Here is a 17,414-nt window from a genome sequence, read left to right as displayed (position 1 = left end):
GGTACTTACAGCCAGTAGTTTGACTGATATACAGTGGGAGTGTGTATTAGGGTACTTACGGCCGGTAGTTTGACTGATATACAGTGGGAGTGTGTATTAGGGTACTTACGGCCTGTAGTTTGACTGATATACAGTGGGAGTGTGTATTAGGGTACTTACGGCCTGTAGTTTGACTGATATACAGTGGGAATGTATGCTGGGGTACTTACAGCCAGTAGTTTGACTGATATACAGTGGGAGTGTGTATTAGGGTATTACGGCCTGTAGTTTGACTGATTTACAGTGGGAGTGTGTATAGGGTACTTACGGCCTGTAGTTTGACTGATTTACAGTGGGAGTGTGTATTAGGGTACTTACGGCCGGTAGTTTGACTGATATACAGTGGGAGTGTGTATTAGGGTACTTACGGCCGGTAGTTTGACTGATATACAGTGGGAGTGTGTATTAGGGTACTTACGGCCGGTAGTTTGACTGATATACAGTGGGAGTGTGTATTAGGGTACTTACGGCCTGTAGTTTGACTGATATACAGTGGGAGTGTATACTGGGGTACTTACGGCCGGTAGTTTGACTGATATACAGTGGGAGTAAATACTGGGGTACTTACGGCCTGTAGTTTGACTGATTTACAGTGGGAGTGTGTATTAGGGTACTTACGGCCGGTAGTTTGACTGATATACAGTGGGAGTGTGTATTAGGGTACTTACGGCCTGTAGTTTGACTGATATACAGTGGGAGTGTGTATAAGGGTACTTACGGCCGGTAGTTTGACTGATTTACAGTGGGAGTGTGTATTAGGGTACTTACGGCCTGTAGTTTGACTGATATACAGTGGGAGTGTGTATTAGGGTACTTACGGCCTGTAGTTTGACTGATATACAGTGGGAATGTATGCTGGGGTACTTACAGCCAGTAGTTTGACTGATATACAGTGGGAGTGTGTATTAGGGTACTTACGGCCTGTAGTTTGACTGATATACAGTGGGAGTGTGTATTAGGGTATTACGGCCTGTAGTTTGACTGATTTACAGTGGGAGTGTGTATTAGGGTACTTACGGCCTGTAGTTTGACTGATTTACAGTGGGAGTGTGTATTAGGGTACTTACGGCCGGTAGTTTGACTGATATACAGTGGGAGTGTGTATTAGGGTACTTACGGCCGGTAGTTTGACTGATATACAGTGGGAGTGTGTATTAGGGTACTTACGGCCTGTAGTTTGACTGATATACAGTGGGAGTGTATACTGGGGTACTTACGGCCGGTAGTTTGACTGATATACAGTGGGAGTAAATACTGGGGTACTTACAGCCTGTAGTTTGACTGATATACAGTGGGAGTGTGTATTAGGGTACTTACGGCCTGTAGTTTGACAGATTTACAGTGGGAGTGTGTATTAGGGTACTTACGGCCTGTAGTTTGACTGATTTACAGTGGGAGTGTGTATTAGGGTACTTACGGCAGGTAGTTTGACTGATATACAGTGGGAGTGTGTATTAGGGTACTTACGGCCGGTAGTTTGACTGATATACAGTGGGAGTGTGTATTAGGGTACTTACGGCCTGTAGTTTGACTGATATACAGTGGGAGTGTGTATAAGGGTACTTACGGCCGGTAGTTTGACTGATTTACAGTGGGAGTGTGTATTAGGGTACTTACGGCCTGTAGTTTGACTGATATACAGTGGGAGTGTGTATTAGGGTACTTACGGCCTGTAGTTTGACTGATATACAGTGGGAATGTATGCTGGGGTACTTACAGCCAGTAGTTTGACTGATATACAGTGGGAGTGTGTATTAGGGTACTTACGGCCTGTAGTTTGACTGATATACAGTGGGAGTGTGTAGTAGGGTATTACGGCCTGTAGTTTGACTGATTTACAGTGGGAGTGTGTATTAGGGTACTTACGGCCGGTAGTTTGACTGATATACAGTGGGAGTGTGTATTAGGGTACTTACGGCCGGTAGTTTGACTGATATACAGTGGGAGTGTGTATTAGGGTACTTACGGCCTGTAGTTTGACTGATATACAGTGGGAGTGTATACTGGGGTACTTACGGCCGGTAGTTTGACTGATATACAGTGGGAGTAAATACTGGGGTACTTACAGCCTGTAGTTTGACTGATATACAGTGGGAGTGTGTATTAGGGTACTTACGGCCTGTAGTTTGACAGATTTACAGTGGGAGTGTGTATTAGGGTACTTACGGCCTGTAGTTTGACTGATTTACAGTGGGAGTGTGTATTAGGGTACTTACGGCAGGTAGTTTGACTGATATACAGTGGGAGTGTGTATTAGGGTACTTACGGCCGGTAGTTTGACTGATATACAGTGGGAGTGTGTATTAGGGTACTTACGGCCTGTAGTTTGACTGATATACAGTGGGAGTGTATACTGGGGTACTTACGGCCGGTAGTTTGACTGATATACAGTGGGAGTAAATACTGGGGTACTTACAGCCTGTAGTTTGACTGATTTACAGTGGGAGTGTGTATTAGGGTACTTACGGCCTGTAGTTTGACTGATTTACAGTGGGAGTGTGTATTAGGGTACTTACGGCCGGTAGTTTGACTGATATACAGTGGGAGTGTGTATTAGGGTACTTACGGCCTGTAGTTTGACTGATATACAGTGGGAGTGTGTATAAGGGTACTTACGGCCGGTAGTTTGACTGATTTACAGTGGGAGTGTGTATTAGGGTACTTACGGCCTGTAGTTTGACTGATATACAGTGGGAGTGTGTATTAGGGCACTTACGACCTGTAGTTTGACTGATATACAGTGGGAGTGTGTATTAGGGTACTTACGGCCTGTAGTTTGACTGATATACAGTGGGAGTGTGTATTAGGGTACTTACGGCCGGTAGTTTGACTGATATACAGTGGGAGTAAATACTGGGGTACTTACAGCCTGTAGTTTGACTGATTTACAGTGGGAGTGTGTATTAGGGTACTTACGGCCTGTAGTTTGACTGATTTACAGTGGGAGTGTGTATTAGGGTACTTACGGCCGGTAGTTTGACTGATATACAGTGGGAGTGTGTATTAGGGTACTTACGGCCTGTAGTTTGACTGATATACAGTGGGAGTGTGTATAAGGGTACTTACGGCCGGTAGTTTGACTGATTTACAGTGGGAGTGTGTATTAGGGTACTTACGGCCTGTAGTTTGACTGATATACAGTGGGAGTGTGTATTAGGGCACTTACGACCTGTAGTTTGACTGATATACAGTGGGAGTGTGTATTAGGGTACTTACGGCCTGTAGTTTGACTGATATACAGTGGGAGTGTGTATTAGGGTACTTACGGCCTGTAGTTTGACTGATATACAGTGGGAGTGTGTATTAGGGTACTTACGGCCTGTAGTTTGACTGATATACAGTGGGGGTGTGTATTAGGGTACTTACGGCCTGTAGTTTGACTGATTTACAGTGGGAGTGTGTATTAGGGTACTTACGGCCTGTAGTTTGACTGATATACAGTGGGAGTGTGTATTAGGGTACTTACGGCCTGTAGTTTGACTGATATACAGTGGGAGTGTGTATTAGGGTACTTACGGCCTGTAGTTTGACTGATTTACAGTGGGAGTGTGTATTAGGGTACTTACGGCCAGTAGTTTGACTGATATACAGTGGGAGTGTGTATTAGGGTACTTACGGCCTGTAGTTTGACTGATTTACAGTGGGAGTGTGTATTAGGGTACTTACGGCCAGTAGTTTGACTGATATACAGTGGGAGTGTGTATTAGGGTACTTACGGCCTGTAGTTTGACTGATTTACAGTGGGAGTGTGTATTAGGGTACTTACGGCCGGTAGTTTGACTGATATACAGTGGGAGTGTGTATTAGGGAACTTACGGCCTGTAGTTTGACTGATATACAGTGGGAGTGTGTATTAGGGTACTTACGGCCTGTAGTTTGACTGATATACAGTGGGAGTGTATACTGGGGTACTTACGGCCGGTAGTTTGACTGATATACAGTGGGAGTGTGTATTAGGGTACTTACGGCCGGTAGTTTGACTGATATACAGTGGGAGTGTGTATTAGGGTACTTACGGCCTGTAGTTTGACTGATATACAGTGGGAGTGTATACTGGGGTACTTACGGCCGGTAGTTTGACTGATATACAGTGGGAGTAAATACTGGGGTACTTACAGCCTGTAGTTTGACTGATATACAGTGGGAGTGTGTATTAGGGTACTTACGGCCTGTAGTTTGACTGATTTACAGTGGGAGTGTGTATTAGGGTACTTACGGCCGGTAGTTTGACTGATATACAGTGGGAGTGTGTATTAGGGTACTTACGGCCTGTAGTTTGACTGATATACAGTGGGAGTGTGTATTAGGGTACTTACGGCCTGTAGTTTGACTGATATACAGTGGGAGTGTGTATTAGGGTATTACGGCCTGTAGTTTGACTGATTTACAGTGGGAGTGTGTATTAGGGTACTTACGGCCGGTAGTTTGACTGATATACAGTGGGAGTGTGTATTAGGGTACTTACGGCCGGTAGTTTGACTGATATACAGTGGGAGTGTGTATTAGGGTACTTACGGCCTGTAGTTTGACTGATATACAGTGGGAGTGTATACTGGGGTACTTACGGCCGGTAGTTTGACTGATATACAGTGGGAGTAAATACTGGGGTACTTACAGCCTGTAGTTTGACTGATTTACAGTGGGAGTGTGTATTAGGGTACTTACGGCCTGTAGTTTGACTGATTTACAGTGGGAGTGTGTATTAGGGTACTTACGGCCGGTAGTTTGACTGATATACAGTGGGAGTGTGTATTAGGGTACTTACGGCAGGTAGTTTGACTGATATACAGTGGGAGTGTGTATTAGGGTACTTACGGCCGGTAGTTTGACTGATATACAGTGGGAGTGTGTATTAGGGTACTTACGGCCTGTAGTTTGACTGATATACAGTGGGAGTGTATACTGGGGTACTTACGGCCGGTAGTTTGGACTGATATACAGTGGGAGTAAATACTGGGGTACTTACAGCCTGTAGTTTGACTGATTTACAGTGGGAGTGTGTATTAGGGTACTTACGGCCTGTAGTTTGACTGATTTACAGTGGGAGTGTGTATTAGGGTACTTACGGCCGGTAGTTTGACTGATATACAGTGGGAGTGTGGTATTAGGGTACTTACGGCCTGTAGTTTGACTGATATACAGTGGGAGTGTGTATAAGGGTACTTACGGCCGGTAGTTTGACTGATTTACAGTGGGAGTGTGTATTAGGGTACTTACGGCCTGTAGTTTGACTGATATACAGTGGGGAGTGTGTATTAGGGCACTTACGACCTGTAGTTTGACTGATATACAGTGGGAGTGTGTATTAGGGTACTTACGGCCTGTAGTTTGACTGATATACAGTGGGAGTGTGTATTAGGGTACTTACGGCCTGTAGTTTGACTGATATACAGTGGGAGTGTGTATTAGGGTACTTACGGCCTGTAGTTTGACTGATATACAGTGGGGGTGTGTATTAGGGTACTTACGGCCTGTAGTTTGACTGATTTACAGTGGGAGTGTGTATTAGGGTACTTACGGCCTGTAGTTTGACTGATATACAGTGGGGTGTGTATTAGGGTACTTACGGCCTGTAGTTTGACTGATATACAGTGGGAGTGTGTATTAGGGTACTTACGGCCTGTAGTTTGACTGATATACAGTGGGAGTGTGTATTAGGGGTACTTACGGCCTGTAGTTTGACTGATTTACAGTGGGAGTGTGTATTAGGGTACTTTACGGCCTGTAGTTTGACTGATTTACAGTGGGAGTGTGTATTAGGGTACTTACGGCCAGTAGTTTGACTGCATATACAGTGGGGAGTGTGTATTAGGGTACCTTACGGCCTGGTAGTTGACTGATTTACAAGTGGGAGTGTGATTAGGGTACTTACGGCGGTAATTTGACTGATATACAGTGGGAGTGTGTATTAGGGAACTTACAGCCTTAGTTTGACTGATATACAGTGGGAGTGTGTATTAGGGGTACTTACGGCCTGTAGTTTGACTGATATACAGTGGAGTGTATACTGGGGTAACTTACGGCCGGTAGTTTGACGATATACAGTGGGAGTGTGTATTAGGGTACTTACGGCCTGTAGTTTGACTGATTACAGTGGGAGTGTGTATTAGGGTACTTACGGCCTGTAGTTTGACTGATATACAGTGGGAGTGTATACTGGGGTACTTACGGCCTGTAGTTTGACTGATATACAGTGGGAGTGTGTATTAGGGTACTTACGGCCTGTAGTTTGACTGATATACAGTGGGAGTGTGTATTAGGGTACTTACGGCCTGTAGTTTGACTGATATACAGTGGGAGTGGTATACTGGGTACTTACGGCCTGTAGTTTGACTGATATACAGTGGGAGTGTGTAATACTGGGTACTTACAGGCCTGTAGTTTGACTGATATACAGTGGGAGTGTGTATTAGGGTACTTACGGCCTGTAGTTTGACTGATTACAGTGGAGTGTGTATTAGGGCACTTACGGACCTGTAGTTTGACTGATATACAGTGGGGAGTGTGTATTAGGGTACTTACGGCCTGTAGTTTGACTGATATACAGTGGGAGTGTGTATTAGGGTACTTACGGCGGTAGTTTGACTGATTTACAGTGGGAGTGTGTATTAGGGTACTTACGGCCTGTAGTTTGACTGATATACAGTGGGAGTGTGTATTAGGGCACTTACGACCTGTAGTTTGACTGATATACAGTGGGAGTGTGTATTAGGGTACTTACGGCCTGTAGTTTGACTGATATACAGTGGGAGTGTGTATTAGGCGTACTTACGGCCTGTAGTTTGACTGATTTACAGTGGGAGTGTGTATTAGGGTACTTACGCTGTAGTTGGACTGATATACAGTGGGAGTGTGTATTAGGGCACTTACGACCTGTAGTCTTGACTGATATACAGTGGGAGTGTGTATTAGGGTACTTACGGCCTGTAGTTTGACTGCATATAACAGTTGAGTGTGTATTAGGGTACTTACGGCCTTAGTTTGACTGATATACAGTGGGAGTGTGTATTAGGGTACTTACGCCTGTAGTTTGACTGATAATACAGTGGGAATTGTATGCTGGGTACTTACAGCAGTAGTTTGACTGATATACATTGGGAGTGTGTATTAGGGTACTTACGGCCTGTAGTTTGACTGATATACAGTGGGAGTGTGTATTAGGGTACTTACGGCCGGTAGTTTGACTGATATACAGTGGGAGTGTGTATTAGGGTACTTACGGCCTGTAGTTTGACTGATATACAGTGGGAGTGTGTATTAGGGTACTTACGGCCTGTAGTTTGACTGATATACAGTGGGAGTGTGTATTAGGGTACTTACGGCCTGTAGTTTGACTGATATACAGTGGGAGTGTGTATTAGGGTACTTACGGCCTGTAGTTTGACTGATATACAGTGGGAGTGTGTATTAGGGTACTTACGGCCTGTAGTTTGACTGATATACAGTGGGAGTGTGTATTAGGGTACTTACGGCCTGTAGTTTGACTGATATACAGTGGGAGTGTTATATGGGTACTTACGGCCTGTAGTTTGACTGATATTACAGTGGGAGTGGTGTATTAGGGTACTTACGGCCTGTAGTTGACTGATATACAGTGGGAGTGTTGTATTAGGGTACTTACGGCCTGTAGTTTGACGATATACAGTGGGAGTGTGTATTAGGGTACTTACGGCCTGTTAGTTTGACTGATATACAGTGGGAGTGTGTATTAGGGTACTTACGGCCTGTAGTTTGACTGATATACAGTGGGAGTGTTATTGAGGGTACTTACGGCCTGGTAGTTTAACTGATATAACAGTGGAGTATAGGGTACTTACGGCCTGGTGTTTGACTGATTACAGTGGGGGGTGTATTGAGGGTACTTACGGCCTGTAGTTTGACTGATATACAGTGGGAGTGTGTATTGGGTACTTACGGCCTGTAGTTTGACTGATATTACAGTGGAGTGTGTATTGGGTACTTACGGGCCTGTAGTTTGACTGATATACAGTGGGAGTGTGTATTGGGGTACTTACGGCCTGTAGTTTGACTGATATACAGTGGACGGCTGTAGGTTGACTGATATACAGTGGGAAGTATGCTGGGGTACTGGACGGCGGTAGTTTGACTGATATACAGTGGGATGTGGTATTAGGGGGGTACTTACGGCCGTAGGGTTGGACTGATATAACAGTGGGAGTGTTGTATTAGGGTACTTACCGGCCTGTAGTTTGCTGATATACAGTGGGGAGTGTGTATTAGGGACTTACGGCCTGTAGTTTTGACTGATATACAGTGGGAGTGTATGTGGGGTACTTTACGGCCAGTTAGTTTGACTGATATGACAGTGGGAGTGTGTATTGGTACTTGACGGCCGGTAGTTGACTTGATTACAGTGGGAGTGTGTATTAGGTATTACGCCGGTTGTTTGACTGATGTACAGTGGGAGTGTGTATTAGGGTACTTACGGCCTTGTGTTTTGACTCGACTATATCAGTGGGAGTGTATACTGGGGTACTTACGGCCGGTAGTTGACTGATATACAGTGGGAGTAAATACTGGGGTACTTACAGCCTGTAGTTTGACTGATATACAGTGGGAGTGTGTATTAGGGTACTTACGGCCTGTAGTTTGACTGATATACAGTGGGATGTATGCTGAGGGTACTTACAGCCAGTAGTTTGACTGATATACAGTGGGAGTGTGTATTAGGGTACTTACGGCCGGTAGTTTGACTGATATACAGTGGGAGTGTGTATTAGGGTACTTACGGCCTGTAGTTTGACTGATATACAGTGGGAGTGTGTATTAGGGTACTTACGGCTGTAGTTTGACTGATATACAGTGGGAATGTATTGCTGGGCTACTTACAGCCAGTAGTTTGACTGATATACAGTGGGAGTGTGTATTAGGGTACTTACGGCCTGTAGATTTGACTGATATACAGTGGGAGTGTGTATTAGGGTATTACGGCCTGTAGTTTGACTGATTTACAGTGGGAGTGTGTATAGGGTACTTACGGCCTGTAGTTTGACTGATTTACAGTGGAGTGTGTATTAGGTACTTACGCGCCGGTAGTTTGACTGATATAACAGTGGGAGGTGTATTAGGGTACTTACGGGCCGCGTAGTGTGTATTAGGGTACTTACGGCCTGTAGTTTGACTGATATACAGTGGGAGTGTGTATTAGGGTACTTACGGCCTGTAGTTTGACTGATATACAGTGGGAGTGTGTATTAGGGTACTTACGGCCGGTAGTTTGACTGATATACAGTGGGAGTGTGTATTAGGGTACTTACGGCCTGTAGTTTGACTGATATACAGTGGGAGTGTGTATTAGGGTACTTACGGCCTGTAGTTTGACTGATATACAGTGGGAGTGTGTATTAGGGTACTTACGGCCTGTAGTTTGACTGATATACAGTGGGAGTGTGTATTAGGGTACTTACGGCCGGTAGTTTGACTGATATACAGTGGGAGTGTGTATTAGGGTACTTACGGCCTGTAGTTTGACTGATATACAGTGGGAGTGTGTATTAGGGTACTTACGGCCGTAGTTTGACTGATATACAGTGGGAGTGTATACTGGGGTACTTACGGCCTGTAGTTTGACTGATATACAGTGGGAGCTGTGTATTAGGGTACTTACGGCCGTAGTTTGACTGATTTATACAGTGGGATGTAATATTAGGGTACCTTACGGCCTGTGTTTGACTGATATCCAGTGGGAGTGTGTATTAGGGTAAGCTTAGGCTGTAGTTTTGACTGATATACGCAGTGGGAGTGTGTATTAGGGGTACTACGGCCTGTAGTTTGACTGATATAATCAGTGGGAGTGTGTATTAGGGCACTTACGGCCTGTTAGTTTGACTGATATAACAGTGGGGAGGTGTATTAGGGTACTTACGGCCTGTTAGTTTGACTGATATACAGTGGCGAGTGTGTATCTGGAGGGTACTTAACGGCCTGTAGTTTGGACTGATTTACAGTGGGAGTGTGTATTAGGGTCTACCGGCCTGTAGTTTGACTGATATACAGTGGGAGTGGTATTTGGGCACTTACGACCCTGTAGTTTGACTGATATACAGTGGGAGTGTGTATTAGGGTACTTACGCCTGTAGTTTGACTGATATACAGTTCGAGTGTGTATTAGGGTACTTACGGCCTGTAGTTTGACCTGATATACAGTTGGAGTGTGTATTAGGGTACTTACGGCCTGTAGTTTGACTGATTTACAGTGGGAGTGTGTATTAGGGTACTTACGGCCTGTAGTTTGACTGATTTACAGTGGGAGTGTGTATTAGGGTACTTACGGCCCGTAGTTTGACTGATATACAGTGGGAGTGTGTATTAGGGTACTTACGGCCGGTTTAGTTTGACTGATATACAGTGGAGTGTGTATTAGGGTATTACGGCCTGTAGTTTGACTGATATACAGTGGGAGTGTATACTGGGGTACTACGGCCGGTAGTTTGACTGATATACAGTGGGAGTAAATACTGGGGTACTTACAGCCTGTAGTTTGACTGATATACAGTGGGAGTGTGTATTAGGGTACTTACGGCCTGTAGTTTGACAGATTTACAGTGGGAGTGTGTATTAGGGTACTTACGGCCTGTAGTTTGACTGATTTACAGTGGGAGTGTGTATTAGGGTACTTACGGCAGGTAGTTTGACTGATATACAGTGGGAGTGTGTATTAGGGTACTTACGGCCGGTAGTTTGACTGATATACAGTGGGAGTGTGTATTAGGGTACTTACGGCCTGTAGTTTGACTGATATACAGTGGGAGTGTATACTGGGGTACTTACGGCCGGTAGTTTGACTGATATACAGTGGGAGTAAATACTGGGGTACTTACAGCCTGTAGTTTGACTGATTTACAGTGGGAGTGTGTATTAGGGTACTTACGGCCTGTAGTTTGACTGATTTACAGTGGGAGTGTGTATTAGGGTACTTACGGCCGGTAGTTTGACTGATATACAGTGGGAGTGTGTATTAGGGTACTTACGGCCTGTAGTTTGACTGATATACAGTGGGAGTGTGTATAAGGGTACTTACGGCCGGTAGTTTGACTGATTTACAGTGGGAGTGTGTATTAGGGTACTTACGGCCTGTAGTTTGACTGATATACAGTGGGAGTGTGTATTAGGGCACTTACGACCTGTAGTTTGACTGATATACAGTGGGAGTGTGTATTAGGGTACTTACGGCCTGTAGTTTGACTGATATACAGTGGGAGTGTGTATTAGGGTACTTACGGCCTGTAGTTTGACTGATATACAGTGGGAGTGTGTATTAGGGTACTTACGGCCTGTAGTTTGACTGATATACAGTGGGGGTGTGTATTAGGGTACTTACGGCCTGTAGTTTGACTGATTTACAGTGGGAGTGTGTATTAGGGTACTTACGGCCTGTAGTTTGACTGATATACAGTGGGAGTGTGTATTAGGGTACTTACGGCCTGTAGTTTGACTGATATACAGTGGGAGTGTGTATTAGGGTACTTACGGCCTGTAGTTTGACTGATTTACAGTGGGAGTGTGTATTAGGGTACTTACGGCCAGTAGTTTGACTGATATACAGTGGGAGTGTGTATTAGGGTACTTACGGCCTGTAGTTTGACTGATTTACAGTGGGAGTGTGTATTAGGGTACTTACGGCCAGTAGTTTGACTGATATACAGTGGGAGTGTGTATTAGGGTACTTACGGCCTGTAGTTTGACTGATTTACAGTGGGAGTGTGTATTAGGGTACTTACGGCCGGTAGTTTGACTGATATACAGTGGGAGTGTGTATTAGGGAACTTACGGCCTGTAGTTTGACTGATATACAGTGGGAGTGTGTATTAGGGTACTTACGGCCTGTAGTTTGACTGATATACAGTGGGAGTGTATACTGGGGTACTTACGGCCGGTAGTTTGACTGATATACAGTGGGAGTGTGTATTAGGGTACTTACGGCCGGTAGTTTGACTGATATACAGTGGGAGTGTGTATTAGGGTACTTACGGCCTGTAGTTTGACTGATATACAGTGGGAGTGTATACTGGGGTACTTACGGCCGGTAGTTTGACTGATATACAGTGGGAGTAAATACTGGGGTACTTACAGCCTGTAGTTTGACTGATATACAGTGGGAGTGTGTATTAGGGTACTTACGGCCTGTAGTTTGACTGATTTACAGTGGGAGTGTGTATTAGGGTACTTACGGCCGGTAGTTTGACTGATATACAGTGGGAGTGTGTATTAGGGTACTTACGGCCTGTAGTTTGACTGATATACAGTGGGAGTGTGTATTAGGGTACTTACGGCCGGTAGTTTGACTGATTTACAGTGGGAGTGTGTATTAGGGTACTTACGGCCTGTAGTTTGACTGATATACAGTGGGAGTGTGTATTAGGGCACTTACGACCTGTAGTTTGACTGATATACAGTGGGAGTGTGTATTAGGGTACTTACGGCCTGTAGTTTGACTGATATACAGTGGGAGTGTGTATTAGGGTACTTACGGCCTGTAGTTTGACTGATTTACAGTGGGAGTGTGTATTAGGGTACTTACGGCCTGTAGTTTGACTGATATACAGTGGGAGTGTGTATTAGGGCACTTACGACCTGTAGTTTGACTGATATACAGTGGGAGTGTGTATTAGGGTACTTACGGCCTGTAGTTTGACTGATATACAGTGGGAGTGTGTATTAGGGTACTTACGGCCTGTAGTTTGACTGATTTACAGTGGGAGTGTGTATTAGGGTACTTACGGCCGGTAGTTTGACTGATATACAGTGGGAGTGTGTATTAGGGTACTTACGGCCTGTAGTTTGACTGATATACAGTGGGAGTGTATACTGGGGTACTTACGGCCGGTAGTTTGACTGATATACAGTGGGAGTAAATACTGGGGTACTTATAGCCTGTAGTTTGACTGATATACAGTGGGAGTGTGTATTAGGGTACTTACGGCCTGTAGTTTGACTGATTTACAGTGGGAGTGTGTATTAGGGTACTTACGGCCTGTAGTTTGACTGATTTACAGTGGGAGTGTGTATTAGGGTACTTACGTCCGGTAGTTTGACTGATATACATTGGGAGTGTGTATTAGGGTACTTACGGCCGGTAGTTTGACTGATTTACAGTGGGAGTGTGTATTAGGGTACTTACGGCCTGTAGTTTGACTGATATACAGTGGGAGTGTGTATTAGGGCACTTACGACCTGTAGTTTGACAGATATACAGTGGGAGTGTGTATTAGGGTACTTACGGCCTGTAGTTTGACTGATATACAGTGGGAGTGTATACTGGGGTACTTACGGCCGGTAGTTTGACTGATATACAGTGGGAGTGTGTATTAGGGTACTTACGGCCTGTAGTTTGACTGATATACAGTGGGAGTGCCTGCGTATGGCGGCCAATTCTCCACTGAAGGTCTTTCTGACAGCCCCACTCCTCTGTTGCGAGCCCTGGCTGCCCCCACCTCGACGGGGGGGGGGGGGGGGGCAGCGTCTTCACTACCCAACTAGAGAGAGAGAGAGAAGGAAAGGTTGAAGCGAACATTTTTTTATTTTTTTATTGTAAGGCACACATCAATAATACGCGTTTAATAGATCTGAAAGAGTTGGATTGACACAATATGGTAATAAGCCAAGGAGAGGTATATCTGAGATTGGGCAACACTTACACAGAGGACTTCTGCAGCAGCGAGATGGCATTGAGCGCTGATTGGTTGCTCTGAACCAGGCTGAACCATCCAGTCGGGTCAGAACCCATCAGGTGGCTCACCTCCCACTGCAGGGGCTGCTCACACTGACGCACTGAGGAGAAAAAACAGAGATTAGAACTGAACTTCTACACTACTATACATCAGAACAACGCGACCACTGCTTGCACAATATCTTCTGGATCACTGAAACGGACAAAACACTGACATACACACTCTCGCCCAAACTCCTGCTGTTGCACAAAGTCACACACTAGCAAACAAACACAGACGCACCCCCCCCCCTTTTCTCCCCAATTTCTCGATATCCAATTACGATCTTGTCTCATCGCTGCAACAAGGCCGGGACTGTAACAAGGCCGGGACTGTAAACAAGGTCAGGACTGTAAACAAGGTCAGGACTGTAACAAGGCCGGGACTGTAACAAGGCCGGGACTGTAAACAAGGTCGGGACTGTAAACAAGGCCGGGACTGTAACAAGGCCGGGACTGTAAACAAGGTCAGGACTGTAACAAGGTCGGGACTGTAACAAGGCCGGGACTGTAACAAGGCCGGGACTGTAAACAAGGTCAGGACTGTAACAAGGTCGGGACTGCGATGCAGTGCCTTGGACAGCTGCAGTGCCTTGGACAGCTGCCCTCCCCCCTTTTCTCTCTGGTTCTCTCTCTCCCCTCACCCCCCTCTCTCCCCTCACCACTCTCCCCCCGTCTCACCAGTGGAGCTGTAGTACTGGCAGACTCTCTCCAGGACAGTGTTTTCTGTCGATCCCGGAGTCACCCTCTCCTCATCCAGAACCCACAGCAGTCCTCTGGGGTCTCCCTTCGCCCCCCCGCACCGAACACACACACACAGACACGCACACCATGTTCATCTGGTGGGCCAATCCGTGCCCGGAAAACACTTGGGCATTGGTGGCAGTGCTCCCAGAGGATGCTGGGAGCTGTAGTCTATTTAGACGGTTGGTTATTGTGTATGTGTTAGGTACAGGAAGAGGAGGGGGGGGGGGGGGGGGGTTGTGTTTATTACCTGTAGAGCGGGCTGGCCTATGGCGGACACCACCACAGCAGGACTGGTCTCTGGAGCTTCAAAGTCTACTGGAACTCTCTCTTGAAACAACAGTACACATTACGTTACAGTCCTCCAGCAGTCTCCTGCAGGTGTACAGCAGATGCCAGTCCAGTGTGGTTGAAGTCCAGGGAGAGAACTAACAGCGAAGCGAGATGAGGCATCTCTGTGCTGAGAGCTCACACACCCAAAAGACCTCAGGATCGTAAACACTGCCTGGGTACACTCCACTGGAAACACACAAGGAGAGACAACATTCTACACACAGTGTGCTATTACCTCACACCCTTCATAAATACACAAAGATTTCATATTACATTACGCAAACATGCACGCACAAAGCACTCACCACTGATGCTGTCTCCGACCGTGCCAGCCTGTTTGAGGAGTGGGTGTGGGTGAAAGCTTGGCAGGAGGTGGTCTTGCCCGTGCCACTGCGTCCCACTGCGCACACACTCTGATCCCTGCGCGTGCCAACCTTGGAGACATACACACGCCTGACTCGAGCGGCCAGGGCAGGGGGAGTGTCCCACACACTGTCCCCACGACGGGAATTAGGGGTCTGGGGAGAGGAGACCACAACATTCCCTTCTCATCAGAGTTTGCGTGGAACTACAGCAATATAGCACCTTGCTCCTATCACTGACGGACCAGAGTAGAGACACTGGGTTTCCTGGAATGAATCACTCAGCAGAAACGGTTCCTGCAGTGTGTGTGTGTTCACCTTTCCGTGTTGGTTCAGCGGCAGCCAGAAGTTGAGCAGGTTGGGTCCAGCGTGTGTGAGGGGCAGGCTGGCTTTAGCTCGACTGGTTAAAGTGTGGAGTGCTCCACCCTCAGGTCCCTCAAGTCCTCACACAGGTTCAACTCAGACGGATTCAACTGGGGAGAAAGAGAAAAGAGAGACATCATGCAGTGTTCCGTCTTCCCCCATTCGGACTCTCACTAGGCCAGCTGGGAGATCTGGGGTTCCCTTGTCTGGTTTCAGCAGAGTGGCTGGAACACACAACCCACCAATTACAGACAATCTCAGTATAAACCCACCAATTGGAAGTCTCAGGACAAAGCCATCATGCAGTGTTCCGTCTTCCTCCATTCGGACTCTCACTAGGCCTGCTGGGAGATCTGGGGTTCCCTTTTCTGGTTTCAGCAGAGTGGCTGGAACACAGAACCCACCAATCACAAACAATCTCAGTATAAACCCACCAATTGGAAGTCTCAGGACAAAGCCATCATGCAGTGTTCCGTCTTCCCCCATTCGGACTCTCACTAGGCCTGCTGGGAGATCTGGGGTTCCCTTGTCTGGTTTCAGCAGAGTGGCTGGAACACAGAACCCACCAATCACAGTCAATCTCAATATAAACCCACCAATTGGAAGTCTCATGACAAAGCCATCAAATCAAATCAAAGCCATTAGTCACTTAAAGCTAGAATCCTTAGTTGGCTCATCCATTTTTGCATTAAAAACATTATTAATAATATTATTAATATATGCCCATTACTTCTTGAAGAAAATAACTTTCAAATGCCTCATGTGCTGAGATCCACTGTCATAACCCATCAAAACCCAAAATAAGCTTGTTTTACTCCAATGTTTGTACAAATGGAAACACGTTATAGCCAAGTAAACGTTTGAAAAAAAAACGTGTTTTAACGCATACAGTGCTATTTCACAGTAAACAAATGAACATCAAGAAGGGCATTCAACATGTATGGCACTTACACAAATTACTGATGTTTGGCTCAGAGAAATTGATAATAAAAAGATTGTGGGGAAGGTTTTATTAGATTTCTGGACAGCTTTAGACATTATCGATCATAATCTGCTGCTGGAAAAACATGTGTGTTATGGCTGCTATATTGTGGATAGACAGTTACCTGTCTAACAGAACACAGAGGTTGTTCTTTAATGGAAACCTCTCCAACATAATCCAGGTAGAGTCAGGCATTCCACAGGGCAGCTGTCTAGGCCCCTTAATTTAAAAAAATCTTTACTAATGACCTACCGCTGGCTCTGAGTAAAGCCAGTGTGTCTACGTATGCTCATGACTCATCACTATGCACGTCAGCTACCACAGCAGGTGATATCACTGCAACACTTAACAAAGAGTTGCAGTCAGTTTCAGAATGGGTGGCAAGACATACATTTGTCCTAAATATTTCAAAAACTAAAAGCATTGTATTTGGGGCAAATCATTCACTAAAACCTAAACCTCTAGTAAATCTTGTAATAAATAAATGAGGAAATTGAGTAAGTTGAGTAGACTTACTCCAAGACTGCTTGGAGTAACCCTGGATTGTAAACCAACATGGTGTAGCTCAGTTGGTAGAGCATGGCGCTTGCAACGCCAGGGTTGTGGGTTCGATTCCCACGGGGGACCATTATGAAAATGTATGCACTAAGTTGCTCTTGATAAAAGCGTCTACTAAAATGTACATGGAAAATGTCAAAGCATATTGATGCAACAGTAGTTAAGATGGGGAGAGGTCTGTCAATAATAAAGCGCTGCTCTGCTTTCTTAACAACACTATCAACAAGGCAGGCCCTGCTTTTGTCACACCTGGACAACAGTCCAGTCATGTGGTCAGGTGCCACAAAGGGGGACTTAGAAAAAT

The 17,414-nt window shown here is 45.5% G+C and overlaps 1 long non-coding RNA gene and 1 pseudogene across 1 annotated transcript in view; both read right to left on the bottom strand.

Moving 5' to 3' along the window:
• The window catches only part of LOC109884656 (unconventional myosin-XVIIIb-like), a 46,382-nt pseudogene extending 30,488 nt beyond the window's left edge, over positions 1-15,894 (bottom strand).
• Positions 15,895-15,965: 71 nt separating this feature from the next.
• Positions 15,966-17,414, bottom strand: part of LOC109884660 (uncharacterized) — a 14,102-nt gene continuing 12,653 nt past the window's right edge. Inside the window, exon 3 of the long non-coding RNA XR_002254404.2 lies at positions 15,966-16,118. This is a non-coding gene — a long non-coding RNA (uncharacterized LOC109884660). The remainder of the gene's footprint in view (positions 16,119-17,414) is intronic.

The sequence above is a fragment of the Oncorhynchus kisutch genome, linkage group LG29 (assembly GCF_002021735.2).
Source record: "Oncorhynchus kisutch isolate 150728-3 linkage group LG29, Okis_V2, whole genome shotgun sequence".
Taxonomy (NCBI): domain Eukaryota; kingdom Metazoa; phylum Chordata; class Actinopteri; order Salmoniformes; family Salmonidae; genus Oncorhynchus; species Oncorhynchus kisutch.
This window is presented reverse-complemented; position numbering and strand designations above follow the sequence as displayed.